This window comes from Nilaparvata lugens, chromosome 11 (assembly GCF_014356525.2).
Source record: "Nilaparvata lugens isolate BPH chromosome 11, ASM1435652v1, whole genome shotgun sequence".
Lineage (NCBI taxonomy): Eukaryota > Metazoa > Arthropoda > Insecta > Hemiptera > Delphacidae > Nilaparvata > Nilaparvata lugens.
Genome location: NC_052514.1, coordinates 27415581 through 27430849, shown reverse-complemented (window position 1 = coordinate 27430849; position 15269 = coordinate 27415581). Strand labels below are relative to the sequence as shown.

Below are 15269 nucleotides of genomic sequence, written 5' to 3'. Positions count from 1 at the left end.
ACGAAAACGACACGACTACAGTTAGGAGAAGAATGATGAAAGAAGAGTGATCGGAGAATGGAAGAGAAGAGCGTTAAAACAGTAAGAAGAAATAGTAAGAGATTAGGCCTACTTCTACTTTTATACTCAAAATAATTTCTATTATTATGAAAGTGAGTAGGAGAGACATGAAGGAAGGAAAGCGTTCAATAGTCAAGGAAATATTTGTGATTGAATTATTTCAATAAATATAATTTATTAGATTTGAATTGAGAGACAGAGAATGACATGAATAGTATAGGTATTGGAGAAATGAATTAAGATGATACTTAGTAACTAAAACAATTGATGAAAATATATAGGAAAGAAACAAGAAAACATCGTGAGGAGAAGACTTTGTTGAAAAAATTATAGGGATCGAGACGGCAAAGAGAAAAATGAGATAAGTGTGATAAAGAGAGATTGAATAGAGGAGGAATAGTTGGAGGATGAAGAGACAGAGAGGGAGAAAGTTCATAAAAGATAAGACGATATAAAGAAATGGGATGAGTAGAAAGTAAAAAAAGCAGAGATGATAAAGATTCGGGCAGAAGACGATTCGATAGAAGCATGGAGAAAGACGAACCAGGAGAGAAAGAGTGAAGAGGATACTGATAAATTTAGAGAGAGGTGGATGGATGTAAGTGCAGTAAAAAAGTAGCGGAGAGGTTAAGAAGCGGGAAGGGAGAGGGGAGGAGAGCATGGAGAATGATTCAGAACGTACAGGAATTTGGAAAGCTGTTAGGAAAGGAAATCGAAAGTGAAATTTGAGAAGCAGGAAAATGGCATCTTTGGCTGGTGGATGCATAATAGACAATTCGTAATGAAGAAGCAGCGATGCCTCGTCTACAATACAATGGGTTTTTTGGAGTGGCGAGTCAAGTACACGAAAATGTGCTCCACATTATTTATGAGCAGATAGTTTACTTAGTTTAGTGAACTACAAGTAAAAGATGGCACACTATCCTACAGAGATATGAGACCTGGGAGATAAATACTGCTTTTAAATACAATCATCAACAAAAAATAATTGGCTTTCAAGATTGAAAAAAATGTTATCTGCAGATACTTTGAAAAATTATGAACCATTGATAAACATTGGTAATGTGGAAAAACTTTGATTGTACTTTTTGTACTAAACCTGTTTTTTCTCCTGCTATCGATTGAGCCCATTACACGTGAAGGGAAATTCCAATATCTCTTCCGAGGAAGCAGAATAATACAGAATTTGTGATGATACATTTCAATATAGCGGTTAATTAGAAGTATCAAGTAGTCCTAGGTGTATTATGATATTGCATCATAGTACTGTACTTTCTTAATTTTAACAAATTGAATAAAGAACGGTATATAAATAGTCTACGTGATAGTTTGCAAATTCTGCTATATCATCTTATTAAATCCGAAGTTTGATTTTAATGTACAAAATAACATTTCTTAATAATTGTTGAAATCACCGGAGCTATATTAATTTAGAAAAGAGCCCCAAAAATCCGCCTTCTAGTTCATAGCTGACTCAAGTTAATCCGGTATACCTAGCCCAATATTAATTGTTGATTCTTGTTAATAAATATAAATTCTAACACATATATTCTAGTCATCAAGATAATACATATTATCATGATTTAATATTAATTTTTCATAATTGAAATTAAATAATCTTTTAGTTCATTGAATATCTGGAAAAGAAAAGGATAGAGCAATCTCTCTAAGAGGTGATTGATTGAGTACTTTATTTATGTAGATTACAATATATACTGGCTTTTACACTTATATATAATAGCTTACAATACAGCAAAATTATAGATGAATTTACATAATATAGACTGAGAAAATGATTTTTGAACTGCATATGATGAAAAAAGCAATTGGTAAAAGCTATAGATAATATTGTTATGCATCTACATAAATTGGCGGAGCTTTGGACATATCAATGTCCATTCATTGGAAAGAATATTCAAAATATCCTTTCCACTAACTCTCTACCAAAATAGGGGATAAGGATAGCTAACCAATGTTCATCAGATGCTGACTTTATTACATTAATATGACTATAAATTGATTTCAAAATCCACAAATTTGACAACAAATAGTCATGAACACCTGTATTCCTGTAGTGCAAGAAATGTTTCTGTACTTGGAAAAAGAATGATTGAGAGATATTATTATTGAAAAATGACCCAATTTTAGGCACATCCTGGTAAATCTTATTCAGGTAAAACTTCCTGCAGTACCTACTGTTAATCATCAACCTGCTATAGTGAAATTCACTTCAACTGTTAGCATTGCTCTAAAAGCAACGCTTCTCATTCAACCAATGCTGAGATTGAAGTACATCTCACTCCAACAACATAAATGTAATCCTGGTTCAAAGACTGACTCACTTCGATTCCACGCGGTAAAACCCACATCATCATTCTAGTCTCACCTAATCTATCCTTTCTATTTCTTATACAGTAGCAACTGCAGCCAACCCAAAACTGCATCTCTGGAATAGTTTCCCACAGATGACAAACCGAATATCATTTACGCGCAGTCACTTTCCGTTTGAATTGCATGCTGCGGCAAGTCTAGTCGAAACCAAACCGACTAATGCTGATGAAACAGCTGATTCAAGAAGGATTGCAATGGCAAGAAGACGGCAAAAGAGAATATCGATTGAAGGACGTCAGCAGGGTAGAATACTGATTGAAAGGAGACAAAGGGGAAAGAGGATTGAAAGAAGGCAGAGGATAAGAATTAAGAAAGTCAGCAATGAAGAATGTTGATTGAAGTGAGTCATCAGCAGAAAATAATATTGATTAAAAGGAGAAAGAGGATGGAAAGAGGCAAAGGGAAATAATAATACTGAAAGTCAACAAAAAATAAGAACAATGAGAAGAGAAAAACACGACAAAAAATGACTAAAGAAGTAAGAAAATTGAAAAAAGGAAGGATGAAAATATTTCAGAACAAGTACAGAGAAGGGTAATGAGTAGTGTGAAGGTCAGGTGCAGAGAGAAATGGAGTGAGACGATGATATTGGAAGAGGAACAGGAAGAAAAGATGAGGAAGAGGAGAGGGAAGAGACACTGGTGTAATGTAAAGAAAAGGAAAAAGATGAACGGTAAAGTAGAAGGGAAACAAGATAGAAGGTTGGGAAGTGGAGAAGAAAATGTGTACCGGAAAGAAGATTGTATAACATAACAAGGACAATAAGAGCCGAAGAATTGGATTGAATTGAAGAAGGAGAAGGTGAGAGGAAAGAAGCAAAAGAAAAGAAGATGAAGAGAAAGAAGCCGAAGAAACAGGTGATGATAAAAGCTATTAGACGAAATAAGAGAGGAACAAGAAAGATAATAAGGGATATACGAAAGAAAGATAAGGGTTAGGAATCTAACAAGAGAAATAATTTTGTAAAGGAAGAAAAAATGATGAAGAAAAATGAAATACTTGATGAAGACGTAAGAAAAGAAGAAGAAAAACAGGAGAAGAACAACAACAAGAAGAAAATGAAGAATAAAAAGAAGAATTCGAGCTGAGATTCCTGGACGGCACTCCCGTGCAAGAACCGCTATTCCACCACCAACCAATCTTGCAGTCCTCCTCCTCCACCTGCCTTTCCAACTTATCACTCTTCTCCTTCTCCTTCTTCTCCTTTTTCCCAGGACATCAAACCAGTCCGTCACCCCTCCTCCTCAGCGAAAACTAGGTCACTGTACAAACACAAGACAAGTTCAAGGTAGGAGCGACCTCCACTCTTCTTCCTTCCTTCCACCACATCCTTCTGTCGTTTCTCTTCTCCTTCTACCTTGTTCGGAAAGGAGGAAAGGGGGCATCCGAACTGCACAGCCGTCGCGAGTCCGCAGCAGTCAGACGAGCAACCGATTCCAAGCAAGGACGTGTTCTTTCCTCGACCAACACTTTCGTCCAACAGTCATCTTCTGGTGAGTTTTTCCGCCAATTAAATATTTTTATCACAATATTCTGTATAAAATTTTCCTCAAAAAACAACTAAAAATTAATAAAAACTTTAAAATTAATAAATCTAATCTAAGAAAATGTAGTTTGAATTTGTACATTTGAATTTTTTAGTACTGTTCTAATTGAAACTAATTCAAATTAAAATCATGCGAATCGTCTGAGATCAAGTGGGAGAAAGCTATAATATTATTTCAGCTCGGTATTTTGAATTTTACAATTTTAGGTAATCGAAATTTTGTCTTTGTTTTAGGAGTTCCATATATCAGTTTTACAGTCCTGTAGTTTAGTTCACAAAGTTCAAATTGTCTTAATTTTTTTTAATTTATCAAGAATTTAATATAATACTATTTTTTCTTAATTTTAGATTTGCTTGTTTTTACAATTTTTTGAAATTTTTGTATTGTTCTTTTTTTACTACTGAATTCTTAAAATCGACTAAAGAGAGCTGTCGGTTGAATGGAAGTTGAGAAATGTTTCAACACTAAACTCCAGGATAAAGAAATCCTCCTATGAGAGATAAGTAATACGATAATATGGTGAAGAGATGGCAAATTTGAAATCTATTCTTCACTCAACTTAAACGAAAGGAAATCCAATGTTTGAAAAGGGTTAAAAGGTGAAAATCAGTCGTTGTGAATACTCGTAAAGTGAATTTCTAGATAAAAATGAATAAAGGAACAAGTTTGAATCATTCCCAAAAGGAAAGTTAGGGGATACATCAAACATGTATGAGAGAGAAATTGGAATTAGAAAGGAGTTTGAAAACACACTGTCCAGAAGGCAGAAATGCCTGATTGGCCTTCAATATTTTTGTTTAACAAGGTGACGCTTGGAAAACCTCTCACCTTGAATTTCAACTTGGCATTGAATCTCGGTTACTTTTCAACAATTTTTTTCCGAATGTTTCTACAATTTGTTGTACTTGTACACCTGTGCTAAATGAAGAAATTTCATGTTGATGGACATAACGGAAAAATATGGAAGTAAAAAATGAACTAGTCAATCAACGCATAAGACATACAGCATGATCGATGATCTCTTATTTTATCTACAATTTTCATTTTCAGAAATTGTATACAGCCTCCATAGCCCTCCATCAACTATAGAAATAGTTTTCCTTGAAGATCTTGGCATAGAGTAAAGATATTGATAACTTGTAGTCTCTGATCTTGGCTATAAATATTCCTCTATAATTCAAGAAACATCTGAACAATAGGAGTGTTTATAAACGGAGGTCATTGACTCGCAACTAAATTTCTGATTATGGCATAAAGTTCAAAACCAACCGGTTTGCAATAATTATTGTTGAAGCCACTTTGTAGATGTGTGCATAACTTGTTCCGCCAATGATGCACAAAATATTGGGTGGAACAGCAACACGAAAAGTTGTATAAGGCTTGGACCGAAATGTGTGTCGAGTAACGGTCGAACATACGAGAGCTCTGTCTCAAATGATGTCAGATTAAGTATATGCAAATAGGGTGTTTGGCAGTATCGCTGATGATGCTGGAATGATTCGATAACAGGAGTATGACAGAAGCGAGGCACTGCGATTTGGGCTATACTGGAAATCAGGGTATTGAAGAATAATCAACAATATATATAAAAGAAGGATGGATGGTACAAATCAGCCAAGGATAAATGCATGGTTTGAGGCCATGAATAACATGATGATAAGGTTTGAAGAGATGGGAACGAAAGGATCAATACAGAATCATGGATACTGAAGGATGAATAAAGGGTATAAGGGGATGAATGCTGATTGAGAAAAAATGGAAAACAATGATAAAATAAAAGTATTATAGGAGTAAGAGGTTATGATCAAATGGGAAAATCGAGATTGCATAATAATTGAATATTGATTTGGAAGATACAAGGTTGACTGTATGCTACATGGATGTGAGGAATGTCTGATAACATACTCCAATTAATTGCTAAAGAGAGCAAGGTAATAAGCATACGCAGTACTACAAGATATAGGCTACAATACTCGTCAGGTTAGCTCACCAGCTACAAAGTTCCTCGTTATTAATTTCAAAGTTATTCCTATGAAAGAAACATCATTAACCAAATGAACTAATAATTGACCAAATGAGCATTAAGATTCTTCATTAACCAAATTAACTATCTCATCAGAGATTGTGTAACAAGAGGAGGAACTGACCCTCCCCCCGCTACCATCTATACCATATGACTACTACACCCTTCTGGATTATGCTAAAATTCAAACAACCCAATCCCACCTCACCAACTGATTGGCATCTACAACATTATCATCAGAGATTTGAAATAATTTTCAATTTATACTCTATTTACTCTAATTCATTATTGGAATACTTAATATTCACTACGATGTCTGATGAAGTGGAGTATTATTCAAATCAAATCAAGTTTCATTAAATGATATTACCTACATAACAAATTACATTAAAGTTTATATTGAAGATACTGTATATCCTTTTACCACAGGGGAAAGAACTATAACTCTCTTCCATCATCTGTGCCCTTACATGGTGTATTGATACTATACCCTAGTTTTACAATACCAATCAACAATTTGAAATTAAATCAATTCCTTCCAAAGTGCATACACAGTTATGCCACCAATTACAAACAAAATATCCCCATACCAATAGAATTCCGAAAGCAGGTTCGATACCCTAGTTATATCCATCAACAAATTGAAATTCAATCAATTCCTTCCAAAGCATAACACAGTTATGCTACCAACAACAAACAAAATGTTCCCATGCCGAAAGCAGGTTCGATCTGAAAGCTAGAATCGCTGGCAGCCAAACGTAGCGGTCTCCTGAGAGAATACCAGTTTACTCTTCCAACATCTCAGGCTGGATTATCCTTTTTGGTCAAACACTGTAGTTTGTAGTATCATTATGCGGTTACTGTAAATACAGGTTGCCATGATATAAAATATTTAACGTCCATGACTTGCGTATTTGCACCGACATTTCTTTTGCATCAACAGCTGTTCTTCTTCTTTCTAACACACCTCTCTATATTTGTATACAGAGACCTCCAACTATATATTTATAGTGGAGACTCGTGTGCTAAGGAACGAAGCCGTTATATTTTGTAGCCGTCAAGAATAACGATTAAATTCAAGTTCATTATCCCATTCACCTTGCACTCTGTAGAGGTGTCAGGTGTTGATTGACGTTTTTTCAACTAATTGACAACAATGCAGAAGAAATTTACAATAGCTGACACTGTATCTCTAATAACCAACCACAATTAGGCGATTTACTCCATTCATAGTGTGTGTGGGGCAGTTAAGAAGATGCATGAAATCGCCGAGTTTGTAAAGATCAAATTTTTTTAACCTTTCTAGATGGTTCAATTCATTCACGTCTCCCTTACTATACTAAATAGTAGATCATACTAAAAAGTAGACCAGTCTAGAAATTTAGCCATGATCCATCCACCATCGATTGCATATACTCAGTAATTGATTAGTTTTGGGCAGTCATTAGTTTAATCAATCGAGAAGATATGTATTAATTACTCAATAAAGAAAGAATGAAGAATTTATGTATGATTGATAGACTGTGTGTTCAGACATACATGAATTTATCTTAATTTACAGTTAATATACATTTTTAGTTATTAAAGTTATTATTATGTATATTAGTTATCATCATACTAAAATCAGCATACTTGAAGCAATCAATACAATATTGATAGAATATTTTTTGCTCTATCCAAATAATTATATTTCAATGAATACAGAAATCCAGCCTTCTATTTGATATTGAAAAAGAAAAAGTTAATTGGATGATTGACTTCACAATCAGCGTATTGAATGTTTCAATTTGCACCAAACATTCAAGTAGACTGCAACCACTTATAACAGTATTCAGTAACAATCAGTACAATTCAAACATTTTTTTAATCCTCCACTAAACAGTGCTAACAAATCCTTTATTCAACTCCGGAAGAAATTGGCATCGCTCAGAATCACAGAGTACTTGTGATGTAAATCCTCGATCAAGATTCAACGGTAACAGAGCAGTGATTGATAATACCAGTAACTGTTATTGCGTTGATTGATAACACCGGTAGCAACTGTTATTCTAGTGATTGATAACATCCCAGTAACTGTTATTCTGCAGTACAGCTCATTTGATTCATCACTTATGTTTAAAAAAAAAAAATCTTCACAGCTTCCCACTGATCTGAGTAGCAATGATACCAGTTGTCCACGGGGCGTGATCCGTTATTTCAGCTCAAGTAACCATCTATTAGCATGCTATTTTCATTTTTACCGGCCACTTCTAGTTCAGATTTGAACCGTTACAGTTGTCACAGGGACTCATGTGATCTCGCATCTCCGTTATTATTACAAGTGGGAGCCAGACCCAGAACCACTTGTTCAGCCGTAACTGGTTTTGGAATGTCGAGGCTTGTTATTGGTATGACGTGACTGTGCAACGGGAGGAAGGAATATACATAACGCAAGTGCAACTTAAACTTACCTAGATAGGTATTTCAGATTCGGTAGGACTTCCTCTGAAATTAATGGACCGGACTCCAACAACTTGAGACTTGAGATATTGAGAATCGATAGAGATTCTTGTGAAATTAACAGAACAGAATTCAACAAAAACTTACTTGAGATAAGCAAGATTTGATAGAAGAGATTGAAATTTAATATAATTCCCGTTGAAATTATATAGACCGGACTTGGACTTCACCAGTTATACATCATTGAGCTACTGATCCTAATGTAAGCTATTAGCTTCCTTTAGACTAGTAGTTAATTCACTACATGAGTAATGAGGCAAACAAATACAATATTAACGGAAGAAAAACAGTCAATCACCAAAGATGTAGCTTAATCCTGGATTTTGAGATAACATGTATAGATCATAATAACAGCAAAGAAATCAAATAAAAAGCCGACAAAATATCAACAACAGCTATCACATTCAAGTTTATTAACCCAATGATAGTGCTATTTTCAAAAATGTTGATGCCCAATGATTTATGAGAGACTATACCTACTATACCCATTAGAGACTATATAGAGACTATACCCATTGTCTTTTTATTTAGTATGAGAAATATTATATTTCAATTTATTTATCCACATCAATGATATTGCAGATCCATTTGAGAGATTCTATTGGTGTGTTCTCCCCATTTCTTTCTAGTGTCCTCCTTATTATTCCTCACGTCCAACCGGATTTCAACAAATATGAGTACAATGAGAAACGATTCCATGTGGAAAGTAGATATTGTCGTTAAATATCCACGTTGACAACGCCGGAAATAGACATAACGTATTGAAAGCGAAATTAACTGAAAGGAAAACTGTAATAATGACAGAAGGATTACTGATGTCTTCCATTGAGACAACTATACTTCTTCATGTCCTGTTACGTTTTTCAAAGCTTGGATGAATGTTTATAATACTATGAGACATACGGGTCGTGCCACAAGAAAAAGGGAAAGTTATTAAAAACATTTTTTGTACTGGTTTTACTTTCGTCTGCTTCTTTGCCGGCGAAGAAATGTTTTCTCTCAACTGAACTGGGTTTCCCTTCAGGAGAATCCAGCTTCTTTTTGTAGCCTAACATGCCGCTCGTCATGATTCACTATGGTTCAAATGACCGACAGTACTAGAATTCGATTCGGCTATGTCTATAGGCTGAGGTATATCTGTACGCTCTAAAGAAGTTACTAGTGGTAGATGCCCACAGGAGAAGTTCACGGTAAGGTAAAGTAGACGCCACACTCTTGAAAGAGCTGAAATTAAGGTGCTTTTAACGTCATTTAATATTGAACCATCCAATTTGGGAACAAAATCAAAGAATCTACAAATAAACCAGTTAAAAATCTTGAACCTGAATAGATTTTTAAAATAATTATAGGGAAGAATAATATTACATAATTTGCATAATAATTGAATAAATCATTACATAATTGAAGGAAATAATAATAATATTGAGATATAATGATTGTTAAGCAACATTCTCCTCTCAAAGAAGGATTAGAATAATAAGTTTTGCCATATACTTTAGGTTAATCTTGTAACGGGGAACAAAAACCAATTTTGCTAACTAATGAAAAGTAAAATTCTAAAATTCATTAAAAAGCTCCTCCCACAGCAGCATTTAAATCAACTATAATATCCTAATCGTAGATCGCACATTAGATCTTGGCAAAGCTTAAACCTAATTTCGTTTACTGACCTAAAAACAAAATTCTGAATGTTTTTCAAGGTTTGTGGGTTTTGTTTTTAAGATTAATGAGATGATCTAGTGTGAGTATGTGTTGTTGGAGCGTGAGGCCTACTTAAACCGTCCATTCGTTTTGCACTTCCTATGTGTGAATTTACTCGGTCGGAAATTATTAGCGGTGCCTGCCTTATTCGATAATTTCCCTCTTTCACTCTTCCTTCCCGGCCTTCTCTTGCTATGCGCTTAATTTTCTGCACTATGAGCATTGGTTCGGTACACTTTGTTGACGGTTAGTAGGTCAGTAATGAAATCGTGTGGAGCTTAAATAGATCAAGATAATCCAACTCGTACAGTACAGAAATAATAAAGTAAACTGTACTTCAGTTTTAAAAACTTTACTTATAACGTCACTTATAAACTATATCATGAGCATAATAAGCAGTGGCTCAGTTGTCAATATCCTTGGTTATACTTGATGTCTTAAGACCAATTGATTAGACTTCAGAAGATTCGTAAAATTATCCATAGTGTTACATTGGTAATTGTTAATTGCAAGTGAAATACTGGAATGAATGCTGGAATAATAATCATAATTCTGAATAATTTCCTCAACATCTCCCTACAAACTGCCAAATAGAGTAACTGTAGAGTCTAAAGTGTATTGAAAGACAAGATATTGCAAAGTAACCCAATCTTTGGAGTTTCAATGATGTGCTGCTCTGATCAAGGTCGCTCTTATGCATCCTATTTTACTCATCCTATCTATACAGGATGCTAACGGTAGATGGTGAGTGATGGAATGCTTTCTAAGGCCTTCCTCAAGTGCTTTCTTTCTCGACACGACACCATCTATGGATCATCCTTCAACAGATTCCAGCATGTCAGTACTCAATTGAGAATTAGCCATGCTTCTCCAAAGTGATAAGCATTTTTAAAAGCCTGCCATAATGTTGCTATTATGCCAATAATATCATTCATTTGTTACACGAACTATTTTATCATGGCTCCTTACACGGATTTATAATTGAATTTCCAATCAATCAGTATTGAAAATAAATTATCAAATCACTACTATTATCTGCATGAATAGAAAGTTTTCTTTTTTATCTGAATGATGAAATCAACCTATAGGTATGATATAATATGATGAGATGAGAGTATTTTTAGTGAGATAAATCTATAATGTCCAATTAAGCCAAATGAGTTACATGAGGGAAATAATCATACCAAACTATATATTTTCATATAAGAGAACAATAACCTTCAATTTTCGATTTCTCCAATGAGCATTAACCAATTGAAGCTTATGAAACATAAGATACTGTTGTTAGTGAGATGTTGTGATATCTATCCATGACACCATTGGTGTTGAAACATGTATGCAATTTTACAATAAAATTAGTGATATTTCTGACAACGTCCCAGTGTTTTTATTCCTTATGAAACTTTTGAAAATGGAATTATGTTAGGGAGTTCTTGAAAACTAACTGAATACCTTATAAAAATAAAATAAAAGATAGGTACAAAAACAGTTGTATGGATGAATGACAACATATTGTAAAAATAAACGTCAAGATAACAAATGAAAGTTTTGATGGACGATTTCATCATGATTGCTGTTGAGGGCGTAGGCAGTATGGGTGAGTCAGTGCGCTGAGTAAGGTGAATGAGAGGTATAAGGATTACCGGTTTCCTCTTCTTACTATTTGACCGGCCAGTCAGTCAGTCAAATAGTCCATTTACCGGTTGAACTTGAGAAATGGTTGGACTTTCTCAAAAGAAAGTCTAGCGCGGTGACCAAACCGAATAGTCACACATGCTGTCAACACTGGTGAACGGTGAACGAGGCGCGACTGCAAGCACCTATGCTATACGATTCGAGGAGGTGAATTTCACAAAAACCGATTATAGTTCATTAGGAAAAAATAATGATTTAATAGGCAAAATATCTAAAAACAACAAAAACAAAATCAGAAGAAGAAGAATTTTGAACATTCATGCTACCCATGATCGTTTTAAAGAAAGCCTTAAATTAATATAGTCTCTTGGATGATTTGCCCATAAAAAACTGAGGAATTTTTTGAAAAAAATCTTCACTGAAACTTAATGATATACATACCCATACCCATACCATATCCATACCTAATATGTATAATGTAATATGTATAATCCATTCATTCATTCTTCATTGTTACCATTTATATTAAGTTGACGTTTCATACATCAGAAGAGCTTTGCTCTATCAAGTGATTTCATGTGAAAATTGTGTAATGAATAAAAAATACATAAATTTTGTTAATGGGACAGTTTCAGCTGCAAAAGTTGTTAGTTTCTCTTCTTTACATTTTTTCTTCTTTTAGGAGAAATAAATAGAAAATAATCAGCGAAGAAAATAATACAAATGAGACATGATTCACGTAATAGGAATTTGTTAACACAAATTTTAACTGGTTCCTTCAATGGATGTTACAATATAATATTTCAGTGATACAATCGAATAAAGATTTCTCGTAAAAAAATCGATTGAAGACGTGATAGATTAGGAGGGCAAGTGGCACAATCTCACGTAAATATATGGTACTTGTTTTTGTCATCATCAGCATTTTTAATGTTCATAACTAATTTTTCGTGGTGGGAGTCGACTGTATTTTATGTCAAATTTTATTACAGTCCTGAAGAAAAGTGCTCTTCTTTTACTGATGATTTTTATGATACCAGTAATGTAATGTAAACAAAAAATTGATTTGATTTGAATTGATATGCAGTGAGATGTTTCAAAATAAAAACCCAAGTACTGTCTGACGTAAACCCACATAATCTATATATTATACAGAAAAGCACTTCTTGTAGATAGCAGGGAGCTATAGAAGCTCCAAATGTTGCTTGATACATAATTATATTATGTTGGCAAACTGTTTAAAGCTTTAGTTAACCTTAGTGGAATAGAAGTCATTGCAATTTTTCGCGGATCAAGTTTAAAGGGTATTATTTTCTAATTACATAAATTAAAATTATATGAGGAAAACTATATCTGATAGATATACATAATAAATGAAATAACTACCCTATTCTTCTATATGAAAAATAGTAATAATTCAATTAAAAAAAACCAAAACTAATACAGGACATCTGAGAAATAAGCTGATTGAAATTGATAAGAACACAATTCATTATTATTCTGATACATCCAGTATAGGTAACCCACAAACAGTAAAACGTCATTCCAATGCATAACCTAACCTAACCCAACCCACACAGGCATACTAGGTACCTGTTCCTGCCTTCCTTCTCGGGTCCAGGCACTTTTCTGTCCACTTAACAGTTATCTGAACCGAGCTGTAACGGAACTACCCGACATAATAGGTGCCGACATTAGTGAAATATTTCTAATACATGTGAACTTTCTTTTCAATCACTCACGAACAATAGCTGAAGGCCAAGCACATATTATAATAGGGAGTTCCATAACACATCGTATTGAATAGAATACAAAGGTATTATAACTTGGAAATAAATTTATACAGGCATTTGCCACATTTAAGTGAGTTTGATTCATTACCGTACTACTTTGAAATATCCATATTTATTGATTGTTCCAAAATGAATGAATAGATGGGAATACAATTAATAAACTCATAGCTTATAATAAAAAGGGTTTTAAATTAATAAAGAGATTGAACCAACAATAAATAAGACAAAATTTTCAGCAATAACTATCACAGAAATTCAAACTAAATCGCTATAATAGCAACAATTTGAATAAAAGTGTTGCTCATTTAATAGTAGCCTACCTAGTACCAGAGATGAAAGAAATAAAAGTATGGTTTTCTCTACACTATGCTAGTACGGTACCAAGGCATAACTTGCTTTTTTATAATTTTTAAATATACTGTAATAATATGGGAATTAAGTTCAAGAAGTCAATTTATTGATAGAGTTGAATTTTCACTTAACTAAATTTTTCATTTTTTTACTACATATTTCATACTTGAGTTCGAAATCAGTGCTGTAAAGTAGTATTTTCCTAAGATGAATTGAAGAACTTTCAACAGTATAGTTAAAAAAAAATAAATAGTTGGAATCAATTTCAAAATTCCATGTTATCTTTATCTTCGGCTTAAAATAATTTCTCCAAGTATTATTCATTTGATGATGATTCAAAGAACTTTCAACAGTAATCAATAAACAGTCGTTGAAACGATCATCTCGGCGAAATCAAAAGTGAAACACATGCTATGCAGAACCGGTTAGCTAACCTAACCTTACTACAACAGGAGCGCAGTGCTGATGTAAAGCATGCTGATTTGCTGATAACTAACCAACTAAGAGGTCTTAGCTCGCTCGCTGATTGGACCATAAATGCTAGGTGAAATGAGCCTCCAAGAATGGATGACGTCTAATCAACAATATTATGAATAATGAGATGGAAAAATGCTGTCGAAGAAGTGGAACTCGTGATGGAAAAAATAGAAATTTGTGTAACTCATTATTAGCTATCACTTTCTTTTTCATAACCTGTCTGGTCGTGAGTGTCTACACATATAAACATGAAGACATTCACATATATACATATAGAATACATGAGAATGCATGGCTTGGCGGCAGACAGTCTACCCAATACACCAAATGAGAGTCTCGAATCTTCATAAATAATTTTTTACTTCACACGAGTCTGTAGCCTAATCACTTTCACAAGAGTCCATATTAGCTTTCAGGAATTTCAAAAATTTCTACAGGTGTGGCTTTATAGGTTGTATGGTACGGTATGTTGTATGCTACTACAATATAAGTAAATTCGTATGGCTTTTGTTGGTGGGGAGCCCTTGCGGGACTACAATATAAACTTAGACATTTAGAAAAGTAATGAGTCATGAAAACCCCAAAGATAGCTAACTGAAACAAACCGGAACATACAAATATTGAATAAGTGTGGTCTATAACAGAATAATCAACACAATCTCTAACTTGTCCATAACTATCCAGATCACTGTTACAGAAATCTCTTGTTTCAAGGATTTCAAACATTCCTACAGGTGTGGCTTTAGGTTATCTAGTAGGCTATTGTACTATATAGAGGCACCAAGAAAGATG

At 33.9% G+C, this 15269-nt stretch overlaps 1 protein-coding gene across 1 annotated transcript in view; it reads left to right on the top strand.

The window, feature by feature from the left end:
* Positions 1 to 3814: 3814 nt before the first annotated feature.
* LOC111061473 overlaps positions 3815 to 15269 on the top strand; it is a 38403-nt gene continuing 26948 nt past the window's right edge. The window contains exon 1 of the mRNA XM_039437267.1: positions 3815 to 3944. The gene's annotated coding sequence lies outside the window, so the exon portion shown is untranslated. The remainder of the gene's footprint in view (positions 3945 to 15269) is intronic.